The 17,510-nt window shown below is 38.1% G+C and overlaps 1 protein-coding gene across 6 annotated transcripts in view; it reads left to right on the top strand.

Moving 5' to 3' along the window:
* The window catches only part of KLHL8 (kelch like family member 8), a 62,764-nt gene that overhangs the window by 10,139 nt on the left and 35,115 nt on the right, over positions 1-17,510 (top strand). Inside the window, exons 2-3 of one of the 6 annotated variants that reach the window (XM_047717926.1) lie at positions 56-203; positions 8,185-8,285. The exons of 3 other annotated variants lie outside the window; for them this stretch is intronic. The gene's annotated coding sequence lies outside the window, so the exon portion shown is untranslated. The remainder of the gene's footprint in view (positions 1-55; positions 204-8,184; positions 8,286-17,510) is intronic. 2 more of the 6 variants (XM_047717925.1, XM_047717927.1) reach the window with 2 other exon arrangements.

Below are 17,510 nucleotides of genomic sequence, written 5' to 3'. Positions count from 1 at the left end.
AGAATTGTTTTTAAGTCCGTGTAGTCATTCAGCAACAACCTGCTTTAATGAACAGGATTTTGCAAGCCAGCCAGTCAGTGGTAGCCCTTCCAGTAACCATGTTTTGAAGCTGCTGAAAATCCAGTTTCCTCCTAAACCCAATATAAAATTAGCAGTCTACTGTACTAAAAGGGACTGTGCCTGACAAGCCTAGCTTTCTCTAAGTAAGTAATTATTATCTAGCTTTGTGTTTTTTGTTTCATTTCAGATATTGAATGGGAATTACCTTTTCACCCATAGAAACAATTTATTGGTCAGTTTATTTTTTGGTAGGTATATAATTTTGATTCAAATAATTACCATTTATTATCTTTAGGTACACTCCTGTGACTTCTGTGACATTCTTAAACAAAACTAATAAGTAATAGAGTCCCTACCTAAGAGAGAGTTCATACATGTTGTTCATATACTTAGGTAAAATTCAAGTCTTCTTAAAAAGTTTTTTGTTTCTTAGGGGTGCCTAAGTGGTACAGTTGTTTAAGTGTCCCAACTCTTAGTTTTGGCTTGGTTTTGGCTTAGGTTGTGACCTCAGGGTTGTGGGACCAAGGCCTACATGGGGCTCCATGCTTTGTGTGGAGCCTGCTAAAGATTCTTTCTTCCTCTGCCCCTCCACTCTTCTAAAAGTAATATATCTTTAAAAATAAAATAATTTTTTTTTACTACTTAATACTAGACTTCCCAATGATTATGACTATAAATTATGTAATCCAGTTCAAACAAATGATTATGGTAGTGAAATGTTAATATTTGGCCTTATTAATAAAGCAGATTCCAAAATAGAAATAGCTTACAAAGTATTCAATGCAGTGAAAATGTTTATAGTCTCTGGAAATGACACTAGTATTTAACAAGCAAACTTTGTTAACAGTTGTATCTAATATATGGTAATGCTAAGAAAAACAAGTTTTAAATCACAGCACTAAATTGTTAGAAGTCATATATATCTTGACTACTGTAGGAACTACTGTAACTGTAATCCAGTTTGTCAAACAGCACCTTCTCCTTTCGTTATTGGCACAGTGTATTTTCTTTTGGACTGCTTGATTCAGAATTTAAAATCTCTATTCGTTGCTTTTGTAAATAGAAATGAAATAATGAGTATAGCCTATCAGATACTGTATAGAATGTATTATTTTGTATCATCTTAAAATCTTCACCTAACTGAATCATAGAAAGTACAAACTACAGTTATTTTAAAGAAGAATGAATCTAGACTTTCTAGAACAGGAGGTTGGGAAGATGACAGAGTAGGAGAATTCTGAACACCCCTCTCATGGACACATCAGGGTGCAACTACATAAAGTGCAACTCCCTTTGAAAATGACCTGAGGACTAGCAGAACAGCTCTTCCACAGCTTAAGACATAAAGAAAAGATCACATTGAGAAGGGTAGGAAGGGCAGAGATGTGGCTGGGAACCAAACCTCTGCACAGTGGAAGGGATATCACAAGGAGGTCCTCCTTGAGGAATGAAGAGATCAAGCCCCACACTGGGTACCCCACACCCCGGAGATCTGTACTGAGAAACTGAGCCTCCATAACATCTGGCTTTGAAAATCAGCCTGGTGATGGCTATTAAGGAGGGTACATATTGCATGGAGCACTGGGTGTGGTGCATAAACAATGACTCTTGAAACACTGAAAAAATAAAATTAAAAAAAAAAAAAAAGAAAGAAAATCAGCAGGGCTTATCTGTAGGAGAGCTAGAGGGCTATAGGGAACAGACACTCTCCTTTTAAAGGGCCAGCACCTATATTACTCTCTCTGATACCCAGCACAGAGACAGCAGTTTGAAAAATGCCTAGCATATATGTGAAGGAGATTTATTGACTGATTTTAGTGAATGTGCTGGAGAGGTTGAGATCTGTAAGAACTTTCTCTGAGAGTGAAAGTGCTGGCAGGTATCATTTTTCTTGCCCCCCCCGCCCCCGCCCCTAGCCTAACTGGCCCAAAGCTGGTGGGAGTCAGTTCTGATACTATCCACTTACCCTGCTAGTACTGCTCCTCTGCCCAACATTCTCTTGTGGATCTACCTCCCCTGCCTCCAATCTGCAGGTGTGCCTCTAAAGCAGCTTACACCCTGCTATACCTAGTAGGCAGCCTTAGTGTCTTCCCCCTTCCCCCAAAGCAATTACTGCCCCCTCATACCCAGCAGGCAGTTCTTCCCAAGTGATTCCTGCCCACCAGCACTCCCACAACAGTTGCAGCTAAGCCTCTAGTCATCTGTACCAGGGGCTAACCCCACCCACCAGCATGCCCATAGTAGCTGCAGCCAGGCCACTCAGCCAGCTGTACTAGGGGCCAGCCTTGCTCTTCAGTGTGTCCATGGTAGGTGAGGCTGGTCAATGTACTCATCTGGGTGGGGACCAGCCCACCCACCAGTGTACTTGCAGCAGTCATGGCCCAGTAACAATGGGAGGGCACATGCAGCCCACACAGGTGACACCCCTGGAGTGCCTGGTTCTGGTGACCAGGGGTGGGATTGTTCTACTAGGCCACATAAGAAGCCCTCCACACAAGTCCACTACTTTCAAGACAAGAAGACCTATCTGACCCACTTGACACAGACAACATGAGGGGAGAGAGGAATATGTTAAAAAAAAAAAAAAGAGAGAGAGAGAGAGAGAGAGAAACCTCAGAAAAAAAACTAAGTGAAACAGGTGAGCAATCTACCTGATACAGAATTAAAAATAATGGTCATAAACATGCTTGCCAGATTTGAGAGAAGAGTAAATGAACTGAGTGAGGATTTCAACAGAGGGTATAAGAAAGAACCAATCAAAGCTGAAGGGTATAATAACTGAAATAAAGAAGATGCTAGAGGAAATCAATAGCAGATTAGAAGATGCAGAAGAATGGGTCAGTGATGTGGAAGGTAGGGGAGTGGAAATTATCCAAGTTGAACAGCAAATAAATGATTGAATGAATGAACGAACGAATGTTAAGGGACCTCTGGACAATATGATGCATACTGACGTTTGCATTATAGGGGCTCCAGAAAGCAAAGAGAGAGAGAAAGTGGCAGAGAACTTATTTGTAGGAATGATTGCTGAAAACTTCTTCAACCTGAGGAAGGAAACAGGCATCCATGTCCAGGAAGGACAAAGGACCCTAAACTTGATGAACCCAAAGAGGTCCACACCAAGACATATACTAATTAAAACATCGAAAGTTAAAAATAAAGAGAGTCTTAAAAGCAAGAGAAAAGCAACTAGTTACATGCAAGGGAAACCTAAGGCCATCAGTTGATTTTTTAGCAGAAACTTTTCAGGCCATAAGAGAGTAGCATGGTATATTCAAAGTGCTAAAAGAAAAAACCTATAACTAAGAATATGCTCCCCAGCAAGATAATTCAGAACTGAAAGAGAGTTAAAGAGTTTCCCAAACAAAATTTGGAATTCATTACCACTAAAATGGCCTTACAGGAAATTTTAAATGGAATTTTTAAGTGGAAAAAAGGCCAAAACTAGAAATAAGAAAATTATGAAAAAAATTCTACCAGTAAAATCAAACATATAGTAAATATAGTAGTTCAGTCACTTATAATGCTAGTATGAAGGTTATAAAAGTATTAAAATTAGTTATATCTACAGTAATTAGTAAAGAGATACACAAGTTTAAGACATGTGAAATATGACACTATAAGTATAAAACATGGAAGGGGGAGAATAAAAGTATAGTGGTTTTAGAGTGACTGTCTTAAGTGACTTAAGTGACTGTCAACTTAAAATAGACCACTATATGTACAGGATGTTAAATATGAACTTCAAGGTAACCACGAATCAAAATCCTATAATGGATACACTAAAGATAAAGGAATCCAGTCATACAATTGAAGAATGTCATCAAATCACAAAGGAAGAAAGCAAGAGAAGAATGAAACAGTGAAAAATTATAAAAACAACCAGAAAAAACCAAATGTACATAATAAGTACAACAATAAGTACATATCTATCAGTAGTCATTTTTTTTTCTTAAGATTTTATTTACTTATGAGAGTGCTCACGTGCAAATTGGGGAAGGAGCAGAGGGAGGGAGAGGGACAGGCAGACTCCATGCTGAGCACAGAGCCCAACATAGGGCTTGATCTCATGACCCCGAGATCATGACCTGAACTGAAACCAAGAGTTGGCTGCTCAACCTGCTGAGCCACCCAGGCGCCCCTATCCGTAGTTATTTTAAATGCAAATGAACTAAATGCTCCATAAAGACATAGGGTGACTGAATAATGAGTCAAGACTAATCTATATGCTACAAGAGACTCACTTCAGACGTGAAGATGCATACAGACTGAAAGTGAAGGGATGCAAAAGATACTCCACATAGGGGCACCTCTCAATCTCTCTCTCAAATCATTTTTTTTCCTTAAGATTTATTTATTTATTTTAGAGAGAGAGTGTGTGTAAACAGGGGGAGGGGGAAAGGAAGAAGGCGAAAAGTAGACTCCCCACTAGTGCAGAGCCCCATGTGGGGCTCAGTCTCACAACCATGAGATCATGATTTGAGCTGAAACCAAGATTTGAATGCCTAACTGGCTGGGCCATCAAGGCACTCCTCAAATAAATTAATCTTAAAAAAAAAAAAATATATATATATATATATATATACACACACACACACACACATATATATGTGTGTGTGTATGTATATATACATATATATTCTATGAAAATGGACGTAGGAAAGCTGGAATAGCAATTCTTTTTTTTTTTTTTTAGGAGTAGCAATTCTTATATCAAACAAAATAGACTTTAAAACAAAGACTATAACGAGACAGAGAAGGATATTACATAATGATAAAATCAATCCAACAAGAAGATATAATTATGAATATCTATGCATCCAATATAGGATCACTTAAATATGTAAGGCAAATATTAACATACATAAAAGGAGAAGTTGACAGTATACAATAAGAGTAGGGAATTTTAAAACCCTTCTCACATCAGGAGACAGATCATTTACATAAGGAAACAGTGGTTTTGAACAACACATTAGACCAGATGGTCTTAACATATATACACACAACATTCCATCCAAAAAGGGCAGAGCACATTCTTTAAAAGTGCACATGGAACATGTTCCAGGATAGATCATGTTAGGTTACAAAACAATTATCAATATACTTAAGAAGGTTGCAATCATCAAGTATCTTTTCTCACCATAAAGGTATGAAACTAGAAATTAATTACAAAAAAAAACCACTTGCAAAAACATAAACATGGACGCTGAACAACCTGCTACTAAACAACTAGTGGGTCAGTGAAGAAATAAAAAAGGGAATTAAAATATACCTGGAGACAAATGAAAATGGAAGCACAATGCAAAGTCTCTGGTATGTGGCGAAACCTATTTCAAGAAACAAGAAAAGTCTCAAACAATGTGACCTTATACCTAAAGGAACTAGAAGAAGAACAAAGCCCAAAATTAGTAGAAGAAAAAAATAACAAAGATGAGAGCAGAAATAAATGAAATAGAGACTTTTTTTGTTGTTATTGTTTAGAGATTTTATTTGACAGAGACAGCTAGAGGGAACAAAGGGGAAATGGGAGAGGAAGAAGCAGATTTCCTGCTGAGCAGGGAGCCTCATGCGGGGATCAATCCCAGGACTCTGGGATCCTGCCCTGAGCTGAAGGCAGACACTTAATGACTGAGCCACCCAGGGGCCCCTGAAATAGAGACCTTAAAAGATGGTAGAAATGATCAATGAAACTAAGAACTGGTTCTTTGAAAACATAAAAAAGAGGACTCAAGTATTTAAAATCAGAAATGAAGAAGAGGTTACAACCAACACCACAGAAGTACAAAGGACTATAATGGACTACTATGAAAACAAATTGGACAACTTGAAGAAATGGTAATTTCTAGAAGCATAATCTTTCAAGACTGGATTAGGAAGAAATAGAAATCTGAACAGACTGGTTACTAGTAACAAAATTGAATTGGTTATCAAACTCGCAATGAACAAAAGTCCAGGACCAGGTGGTTTCCCAAACAACTGAATTCTACCAAATGTTTGAAGAAGAATTAGTATCTATTCTTATCAGATTATTCCAAAAAATAGAGGAAGGAGTACTTCCAAATTTATTTTACCAAGACAGAGACTCCACAAAAAAAGAAATCATAGGCCAGTTACTCTGATGAACATAGATGCAAAAGTCCTCAATAAAATATTAGCAAACCAAATTCAACATTACATTAAAGGGATTGTTCACCACAATTAAGTGAGATTTTTTCTGGGTATACAACAATGGTTCAATATTCACTACTCAATCAATGTAATATGTCACATTAACAAGAGGAAAGACAAAAATCATGTGATCATATCAATAGATGCAGAAAGAGCATTTAACAAAATGCAATATTTGTTCATGATAAAAACTCAACAAGGTGGGTTTAGAGGGAACATATCTTAATATAATAAAGGCCATATATGAAAAACAAGGAGAGGACCTGGATAGACATTTGTCCAAAGAAGACAGATGGCCAATGGGGTCATAAAAAGATGCTCAATATTATTAGCTATCAGAAAAATGCAAAGTAAAACTGGAATGCAGTATCACCTCATACCTGTCAGAATGGCTATTATCAAAAAGACAAGAAATAAGGGACTTCTGGATGGGGCAGTTGGTTAAGTGTGTGACTCTTAGTTTTGGCTAAGGTTGTGATCTTAGCGTTATGAGATTGAGCCCCACTTCGGGCTCCATACTGAGCACACAGTCTGGGACTCTCTGTCCTTCTCTCTCTGCCCTGCCCCCAACCCCATGTACACATATGTGCTCTCTCTCTAAAATAAATAAATCTTAAAAAAAAAAAAGGTTTTGCAAAGTTACGAAGAAAAGAGAAGTCTTATGCCTGTTGGTAATATAAATTGGTACAGCCACTATGAAAAACAGTATGGAGGTTCCATAAAAAATGAAAAATGGAAAAAAAAAAAAAAAAACTTTAAAAAAAGGGGCGCCTGGGTGGCTCAGTGGGTTAAGCCGCTGCCTTCGGCTCAGGTCATGATCTCAGAGTCCTGGGATCAAGCCCCGCATCGGGCTCTCTGCTCGGCAGGGAGCCTGCTTCCTCCTCTCTCTCTGCCTGCCTCTCTGCCTACTTGTGATCTCTCTGTCAAATAAATAAGTAAAAATCTTAAAAAAAAAAAAAATGAAAAATGGAAATACCTATGGAGCACTATGTTTATTGCAGCATTATTTACAATAACCATAATATGGAAGCAGTCCTAGTGTCTATCAACAGCGAGTGAATAAAGATGTGGTATAAGTACAGTAGAATATTACTCAGCCATAAAAAAGAACAAAATCTTGTGACCTAGAGGCTATTATGTTAAGTAAATGGTAAGTAAAATCAATTAGGAAAAGACATATACCATATGATTTCATTTATTTTGGGAATCGAAAAAACAAATGAACAAACAAAAAACTAAAGAGACTCTTAAATACAGAGAACAAGATAGTGGTTGCCAGAGGTAAGGTTGGGAGCAGGGAATTGGTGAAATAGGTGAAGGGAATCAAGAGGTACAAATTTCCAGTTATAAAATAAATCACAAGAATGAAAAGTATAGTATAGGAAATATAGTCAATAATGTAATAACTTTGCGTGACATATGGTAACTACACTTACTGTGGTGAGCATTGCATAATGTGTAGAACTGTTGAATCACTATATTGTGCACCTATAATATGTATGCCAACTATACTTTGGTTAAAAAAAAAAACAAAACGAAAGAAGAATGAGTCTAAGAGTACCATTGTGCCCTGTAGTAGGTACTGCAGCAGTGTCATTTGGAGTTCCTCTTTCTACTTAGTACTGTTCTGATTAATGTGTAGTGTAAAAGCCACTCTGCTGACAAAGACTTAAGCTATGAGAACAATGAGTATGAGTTAAAGCAATATTGTATGTAATGTTATTATATATTGATAGTACATGCTGATATATGATACGGATTATAAGTACAAAGAAATTAGAAAAAGGAGAATAGAGTGTCTTAACGTAGTGTCGTTATGCTTTTCCGGGAAACTTTGTTTTCTGAAATTCATTATAAGTCGTGTTTAAATGTAAAAACACATTAGTTTCATTATGTATTCTCTGCACTGAACCAGTAAAACCTATCTGCTTCTGGTTGAAATATTTTTTTCTTCAGAACTTATTTTGTTGATTGAGAATGACTTTACTAGAACTTAAGAGGAACACCAAAAAAAATGGTCTCACTTCCTGTCTGCTTCAGTGTCAAAATACACTATGGTATGATAGAAACAGACTTGCGTGTATCATCTTTTTTTCTTTTTTTAAATTTCTTAATATATTGGGGAAGGGGGAGTAGTCTGTTTTTTCCTCCTAAGGGTCAGAACCTCAGATACATTTTTTAAAATATTTTGGGTTAGATTGAGTTTTACTTTCACTTAATAGAGTCTTTATGAGTCCCCAAATCTGTGAAGTTCGGTAGAGGAGTGAAATATCCGGATAAATATTCTTTTCCTGATCTTGTCTTCCTATTTTATTTATATATGATAAATTTGTTTAAAAAGTTGAGGACAGACATTGCATTCTTTGAACAGACCATTTTAAGAGAATTTGGTATAGAAATTTTTGAGCTGTTGTGTCTTGCCCAAATCTGATATCAATGTAAAAATATCTTGATAAAGATGAATAATAATGCCCTTTTCATAGAACAATCCTCTGACAAAGGAAATAGTTTTGAGACAACAGTAATAAGTAAAGCCTTTCACTAAACAAGCTATGTTGGTTTGATATAAGGGAAAATGTGTATGATAGTTTTGAATTGTATGTATGTAAACAGTGAAATTTAGAAGTAACATATTAGTAATGCTTGCCATCCTAATACTTAGACTCTTAAGGCACAAAATATGGTATGATGAAAGTTCTGGATGAAAGAAGACTCAATAGCTTAACCAATAATGAAGAAATTGACTCAGTTCTTTCATATTGGGGGAAAAATATACAGCCCACAAAATTCATACTGACTTAATCACTTATGACCCAGGTTTATGTGGGCAAGATACATGGATATTATTAAGATACATTTCTCTGAGAGTTAACACTGTATTAAGTAGACAAGTCTAGAATACAAAAGGAATGAAGTTAGAGGAATACATTGTACTATGTGGGCTCATAGAAAGGTGATCACACCCCCTGGGAGAATTTAGAGAAAGCTTCATGCAATTCAGAAACATTTAAGTTGGGCCTACACATTATTCCCTTGGAAGAAATAGCTTGAATAAAAAAATTTAAAAAAAGAAAAGAAATAGCTTGAGTACTTGCACATATATTTGAGAAAAATGGAATAGTGATGTCTGACTTAATAGAAAAAGAATGGGCTTGGGGCGCCTGGGTGGCTCAGTGGGTTAAGCCGCTGCCTTCGGCTCAGGTCATGATCTCAGGGTCCTGGGATCGAGTCCCGCATTGGGCTCTCTGCTCAGCAGGGAGCCTGCTTCCCTCTCTCTCTCTCTCTGCCTGCCTCTCCGTCTACTTGTGATCTCTCTCTGTCCAATAAATAAATAAAAATCTTAAAAAAAAAAAAAAAAAGAATGGGCTTAATCAGAGCTGAATTGAAATCCTAGCTCCCATGTTCCACTGTGTTGCTTTGGGCAAGTCCGGGATGTTTAGGCCATCTATAATGTATTCAGGATGCTTAAATGAGAAAGTTTATATAAGATTTCTGACAAAATATGTGACACATAATGGTTTAGTAAGTAGCCTTTCCCCCTTCTTTCCCCTACTTTATGTCAAAATTAATGGAGGAAAAGACTAGAAGATGAGTTGGAATCAGAACAATGAATGCCAGGATAAGCAGTTTGAACTACATACATCAGTTTGAAATTGACACTGAAAGCTAGATAAGTCTGGCACATTGCCCATAATAGATGTTTAGGGATGATAGGGGCATGGTGATTGGTTAATGGGGTCTATTAAAACCCAGGCAAGGTTTGTACATTTCAGAGTACGGTAGTCCCCCCACCCCTCCTTTATCCATGGCTTCATTTCCTGCCATTTCAGTTTTGTGAGGTTACCTGCTGTTCAGAAGCATATGATCCTGCTGACATATCATCAGGTTAGTTGTAGCCTAACCGTATATTGTAATGCCTGTGTCATTTATCTCACTTCATCTTGTGTAGGTGTTCTGTCATCTCACATCAAAGAATTGTGGGTATAGTACAATAAGATACTTTGAGAGACACATTCACATAACTTTTATTACCATATATTATCGCTTCTCGGCCTTTTGGCTAAGATCAAGTGAACTTTTATTACCATATATTGTTATAATTGTTTTATATTTGTTGTTGTTACTCTTTTACTGTGTCTAACATACCTTAAACTTCATCATAGGTGTGTATGTATGTTCATCAAAGATATTGGCCTATAGTTTTGTCTTTGTCTTTTTCTTGTAGTGTCTCTTTTTTTGGTGTCAGGACAATGCTGGCTGTTGAGAATAAATTTGAAAGCTTTCCTTCCTCTTCTATTTTTTGGAATAGTTTGAGAAGAATAGGTACTAATTCTTCTTTAAATATTTGGTAGAAAACAGCTCTGAAACCATCTGGTCCTGGACTTTGTTTTTTGGGGAGCTTTTTGATTACTGATTTAATTTGATTGCCAGTAGTCAGTCTATGCAAATTTTATAATACTCCCTGATTCAACTTTGCAAGGTTATGTTTCTAGGAATTTATCCATTTCTTATAGGTTGTTTCTTTTAGGTTGTTCTTATTTGTTGGCATATAATTTTTCCTAATACTCTCTTACAATCCTTTGAATGTCTGTGGTGTTATTTCTCCTTCATTTCTGATTTTACTTCTTCTTTTTTCTTTTTTGGTAAGTCTGGCTAAGGGTTTATAAATTTTATTGATCTTTTCAAAGAACCAACTGCTGGTTTTATTGATTTGGGGGGGTGGGCTTCTATTTCATTTCTGCTCTAATCATTATTATTTCCTTCCTTCTATGGTTTTGGGCTTTGTTCTTCTTTTTCTAGTTCCTTTAGGTGAAAGGTTAGGTTTTTTATTTGTGATTTTTCTTGCTTCTTGAGGTAAACCTATACAGCTATAATCTTCCTTCTTAGAACAGTTTTTGTTGCATCCCAAAGATTTTGGACCATTGTGTTTTTATTTTCATTTGCCTTTGTTTTGTTTTGCTTATTTAATAACCAATAACAAAATTGTACAGAGAAAGCCTATACAAAACAATACAGTAGAGGCTCAGATTGTGGTGTTCTCTCATGCAAGGCTGAAGATTTGTCTCTGGTATTTGGAATTTAGGCTGCAGTTTTTGTTTTTGGATGGACCACTGGGTGTGTGATGTGGTCCATGCTTTTAACGAGATATGACAGAAGAATGGCCACTTGGCCTAGGTAGTAGAAGATGAAGTGTTTGGTTTCATGTGCTGCATAACTACTGAAATTTCTTCCCCCAATGCTGTGCAAGATGGGATTTACTTCTTGTTAAACTCCTTAATGTGGGTTGTAGTGTCCTTCCCTATATTCAGTGTCTGAGCAGCACACTCCACTGAGTCCTGTTGCATTTCCTCTGACATCCTGGCAGTTTTGATTACACACTTTCAGTAAGCACATAGTTATGGAGGAGCAGGGGTAGTGGACTGCTAGTGGCCTCCTGGGAGAGAGGCTCGTGACACAACTGGTGGGAGCTACTGTGCTATTGAAGCCATGGCATCTAAGGAGCTCTATGCCAGCTGCTGCCATCTAGTCTGTCTCTATGTATTTTGTGATTTCCCCTTTGATTTCTAGATTAGCCCATTCATTATTCCATTGTTTTGGTATGGAATGTTCTGAATACATCCGAATGTTTGGGGATGGAATGTTCTGAATACATCTATCTGATCCAGTGTGTCATTCAGAGCCGCTGTTGCCTTGTTGATTTTCTGTCTGGATGATCTATCCATTAATATAAGTAAGGGTGTTTGAGTCCCCTACTATTAATGTGTTACTGAAATTCTTTATGTCTCTTAATAGTTTATGTATTTATTTATTTTTTATTATTATTTTTTATATTTTATTTATTTGACAGAGAGAGATCACAAGTAGATGGAGAGGCAGGCAGAGAGAGAGAGAGAGAGAGAGAGAGAGGGAAGCAGGCTTCTCGCTGAGCAGAGAGCCCAATGCGGGACTCGATCCCAGGACCCTGAGATCATGACCTGAGCCAAAGGCAGCAGCTTAACCCACTGAGCCACCCAGGCGCCCTCTTAATAGTTTATGTATTTAAATGATTTCATGTTGGGTGCATAAATATAATTGTTACATTCTCTTGTTGTGTTGTAGCTGTTTATCATTATGTAGTTTCCTTTGTCTCTTGTCACAGTCTTTGTTTTAAAGTTTATTTTGTTCAATATAAATATTGCTACCCACCTTTGTTTTCATTTTTAAAAATCTTAAAATTAAATTCAATTTAATTAACATAGCATATTATTAGTTTCAGAGGTAGAATTTAGAGATTCATCAGTTGCATATAACAAACACCCAGTGCTCATTCCATCAAGTGCCCTCCTTAATACCCATCACCCAGTTACCCTATCCCCTAACCCACCTCCCCTCCAGCAACCCTTAGTTTGTTTCCTAAGATTAAGACTCTCGTATGGTTTGTCTCCCTCTCTGGTTTTGTCTTGTTGCATTTTTCCTTCTCTTCCCCTATGATCCTCTGCCTTACTTCTTAAATTCTACATATCAGTGAGATCATCTGATAATTATCTTTCTCTGATTAACTTATTTTGCTTAGCATAATACACTCTAGTTCCATCCACATCATTGCAAATGGCAAGATTTCATTCTTTTTGATGACTGTGTAATATTCTGTGTGTGTGTGTGTGTGTGTGTGTGTGTGTACACATATCACATCTTTATCCATTCATCTGTTGATGGACATCTGGGCTCTTCCCATCTTTTGGCTATTGTGGCCATTCCCAGCTCTGTAAAAACAGAAAGTAAAAACTTCTGTTTGTATGATAAATGTTTTTTCATCCCTTCACTTTGTCTTAGTGTGTCTTTAGATCTGAAGTGAGTGTTTTGTAGGCAGTGTATTGATGGATCTTGCTTTTCTATCCATTCAGTCACCCTGTGTCTTTTGATCACAGCATTTAGTTCATTTATATGCAAAGTAATTATTGATAAGTATGGACTTATTGCCATTTTGTTACTTTATATGGTTGTTTTCGTAGTTTTTTTCTGTTCCTTCCCTTGCTTCCTTTCCTTGCAGTTTGATGGCTTTCTTTAGCAATATGCTTGAGGGTTCCTTTTTGTTTATTTTTTGCATATCAATGACAGGTTTTTGATTTGTGGTTACCATTAAGTTCACATGTAACATTTTATGCATATACTAGTCTATATGAAGTTGATGGTTGCTTAGTTTGAACCCATTCTAAAAGTACTAAATCTTTATTCACCACATTTTATGTGGATGATATAATACTTTACATCCTTTTGTGAATTCCTTGACTGACTTTTATAGAAATAATTGATTTTACTACTTTTGTGCTTTAACCTCTGTACTGTTTTTTTTTTTTAAGATTTTATTTATTTATTTGACAGAGAGAGATCACAAGTAGGCAGAGAGGCAGGCAGAGAGAGAGAGAGAGAGAGAGGAAGCAGGCTCCCTGCTGAGCAGAGAGCCCGATGTGGGACTCGATCCCAGGACCCTGAGATCACGACCTGAGCCGAAGGCAGCGGCTTAACCCACTGAGCCACCCAGGCGCCCCTCTGTACTGGTTTTATAACTGATTGATCTAGTACTTTCATTATGTTTGTATTTACCTGTGAAATTTTTTCCTTCCCTGGTTTTCTTGTTCTTGATTAGAGTTTTTCCTTTTCACTCAAAGAATTCACCTTAACTTTTGTTGGTGTGGGAAGCTCTTTATCTCTCTTCTGTTCTGAATGATAGCCTTGCTGGGTAGAGTATTCTTGGTTGCAGTTTTTTTTTCTTTTCAGCACTTTCAGTGGCATGACATATCATGCCACTCCCTTTTGGCCTGTGGTGTTCTGCTGAAAACTCAGCTGACAGCTCTATGGGGTTTCGCTTATATACAAGTAATTGTTTTCTCTTGGTGGTTGGTTTTTGTTTTTTTTTAAGATTTTATTTATTTATTTGACAGAGAGAAAGATCACAAGTAGGCAGAGAGGCAGGCAGAGAGAGAAGGGGAAGCAGGCTCCCTGCTGAGCAGAGAGCCTGATACGGGGCTCGATCCCAGGACCCTGAGATCATGACCTGAGCCGAAGGCAAAGGCTTAACCCACTGAGCCACCCAGGTGCCCCTCTTGTTTTTTTTAAAATTCTTTTTCACTACTTTTTGTCACTTTGTTATGTGTTGTGGTATAGGCCTTGCTGGGGTTGAAATTTTGGGGAGTTTTCTTTACCTCCCAGATGTGGATGTCTCTTTCTTTCCCCAGATTTGGGAAGTTTTCAGCTATTCTTTAATCAAATAAGTTTTCTTTCCCCTTTTCTCTCTCTTCTTCTGGGATCATTATAATTTTGGTGTTGTTATACTTGACAATGTCAGTCAGTTCTCATAGCCTATTCTAATTTTTATTACTTTCTTTTTTTCTGTTCAGCTTGGTTGCTTTCCATTACTCTTTCAGTTTGCTTATCCATCTTCTGCCTTTTCTAGTCTGGCATTGATTCCGTCTAGTATGTACAATTTTAATTTCAGATATTGAGTTCATCTTTGATTCGTTCTTTTTATCTTTTCTATCTCTTTGGTGACAGTCTCACTGAGATCCTTTACTATTTTCTCAAGTTTTATAAGTATCTTTATGACCATTACTTTGAATCATTTATAGGTGTGTTGTTCATCTTCATAATTTCATTTAGCTCTTTTGCTGTGATTTGTCCAGTTCTTTCATTTGGGACATATTCCTCTGTCTCCTCATTTTATCTAACTCTGTGTGTTTGTTTCCCTGTATTGGAAAAGTCAGTTACATCTCCTGTTCTTGAAAGTGTAGCTTTATGAAGAAGAGGTCTGGTGGTGTCCTATAGTACAGCATCCCCTGTTCACCAGAACCAGGCACTTCAGGGGTTTCTCCTATGTATGTTGCATGCACCATCCTATGGATGTTGTGGCTGAGCTGTGTTTGCCTTAAGTTCAGTTGGTTGGAATGGCCCAGTTTATCTGCTGTTTGCAGGGTTTTGGTTCCTGTGCTGTTAAGTGGCTAGTCTGGGGCCACTGTGGACTTGTAGTTGGGTGATGTTAGTAGGTCAGACCAGATACCTGCCCTCAGCTTGTGTGCTGCAGCTGTGATAACATTGAATTTCAGGACCCTGAGAGGCTTTTGTTGGTTGGCAGGACTGCAATCAGACCAGATGCCTGCCCCCAGTAAGTCTTCTGAGGCTGCAGTTGCACTGGTGTGTGTTGTTATCTGCCCCCTCCCCAGTGCAGGGGTCACTTTGGAGTGGTGCTGTTCCCCACTTGGGCTGTTTATAGGATGTTTTGCAGCAGGAGCTCCTTTGGAGGGATGTTTGCCGAGTGGGACAGTGTTGGGTGGGGGAGATCTGCAGAGAATGCAGGGTCAGGGCATATGGTGTTAGCAAGCTAGATGGAGTGTATTCCCAGAAGTGTCCAGCAGTCTAAGCCTGGGGTGGGAGGAGAAATGGTACCTGCCAGCTCTTTCATTCTTGAAGAAGTCTCCTTAAGATCCCTGCCTCTCTAGTGTATGTTCTGAGATTAAAGGACTTTTCTTCCTGCATACCCCAGGTACTTTTGAAATTGTTGCTTTTATGCTGGGTGTTTCAGGACAAGGACTCAGTTTCCTATCATCTTCTAGCTCTCCCAGCGCCAGGCCTTGCTGATTTTAAGTATTTGGAGTTAAGCCCCAGTGATTGTAAAAACTCACGAAGTTAATCCTTACTGGTTTTCAAAGCCAAATGTTGTGGGGATTTGTTTTTCCAGTGCAAGTCTTGATGTGGGGTCTGCCCTTCTCCCTTCTCTGTGCTTGTGGAAACCCTCCCATCTGTGGTTAGTCTTGCCAGTTTCCTCCTTAACACTGCTTTCACAGTGGCTACTATCAGTTTTGGTATCTTGTGTTTTTGTTTTCATTTGCTAGGTATTTTCTTTTCTTTCTACTATTATTATTAACATGTATTATTTGTTTCAGGGGTACAGGTCTGTGATTCATCAGTCTTATGCAATTCACAGCACTCACCCATAGTACGTACCCTCCCCAGTGTCCATCACCCAGCCACCCCAACCCTTCCACCCGCCTCACTCCAGCAACCCTCAGTTTGTTTCCTAAGATTAAGAGTCTCGTATGGTTTGTCTCCCTCTCTGGTTTCATCTTGTTTCATTTTTTTCCTCTCTTCCCCTGTGATCCTCTGCTTTGTTTTCTCAAATTCCACATATCAGTGAGATCATCTGTTACTGTCTTTCTCTGATTGACTTGGTTTTTTAAAAATATTTTTAATTTTTAAAAAATAAATAAAAAAAAAACAAAAAAAAAATATTTTTAATTTTTTAAATTTCTTTTCAGTGTACCAGAATTCATTGTTTATGTACCACCCAGTGCTCCATGCAACACGTGCCCTCCACAATACCCACCACCTGGTTCCCTCAACCTCCCACCCCAGCGCCCCTTCAAAACCCTCAGATTGTTTTTCAGAGGCCATAGTCTCTCATGGTTTGTCTCCCCCTCCAGTTTCCCCCAACTCCCTTCTCTCCATCTCCCCATGTCCTCTGTGTTATTTCTTATGCTCCACAAATAAGTGAAACCGTATGATAAATGACTCTCTCTGCTTGACTTATTTCACTCAGCATAATCTCTTCCAGTCCCGTCCATGTTACTACAAAAGTTGGGTATTCATCCTTTCTGTTGGAGGCATAATAGTGTATATGGACCACATCTACCTTATCCATTCGTCCATTGAAGGGCATCTTGGTTCTTTCCACAGTTTGATGACTGTGGCCATTGCTGCTATGAACATTGGGGTACAGATGGCCCTTCTTTTCATTACTCTGATTCACTTGTTTTGCTTAGCATAATACCTTCTAGCTCCATCCACATCATTGCAAATGGCAAGAGTCTATTTTTGATGGCTGCATAATATTCCATTGTGCGTGTGTGCATGTGTGTGTGTACACACACCACATCTTTATCCATTCATCTGTTGATGACTATCTAGGCTCTTTCTATAGTTTGGCTATTATGGACATTACTGCTATAAACATTGGGGTGCACATGCCTCTTCAGATCACTACATTTGTATCTTTGGAGTAAATACCCAGTAGTACAATTGCTGGGTCATAGGGTAGCTTGATTTTCAACTTTTTGAGAAACATTCATACTTTTTCCAGAGTGGCTGCATGAGCTTGCATTCCCACCAGCAATGTAGGAGGGTTCCCCTTTCTCTGCATCCTTGTCAACATCTCTCACTTCCTGACTTGTTACCTTTAGCCATTCTGACTGGTGTGAGGTGGTATCTCATTTGTGGTTTCCCTGACTCCAAGTGATGTTGAGCACTTTTTC

This window comes from Lutra lutra, chromosome 2 (genome assembly GCF_902655055.1).
Source record: "Lutra lutra chromosome 2, mLutLut1.2, whole genome shotgun sequence".
Lineage (NCBI taxonomy): Eukaryota > Metazoa > Chordata > Mammalia > Carnivora > Mustelidae > Lutra > Lutra lutra.
This window is presented reverse-complemented; position numbering and strand designations above follow the sequence as displayed.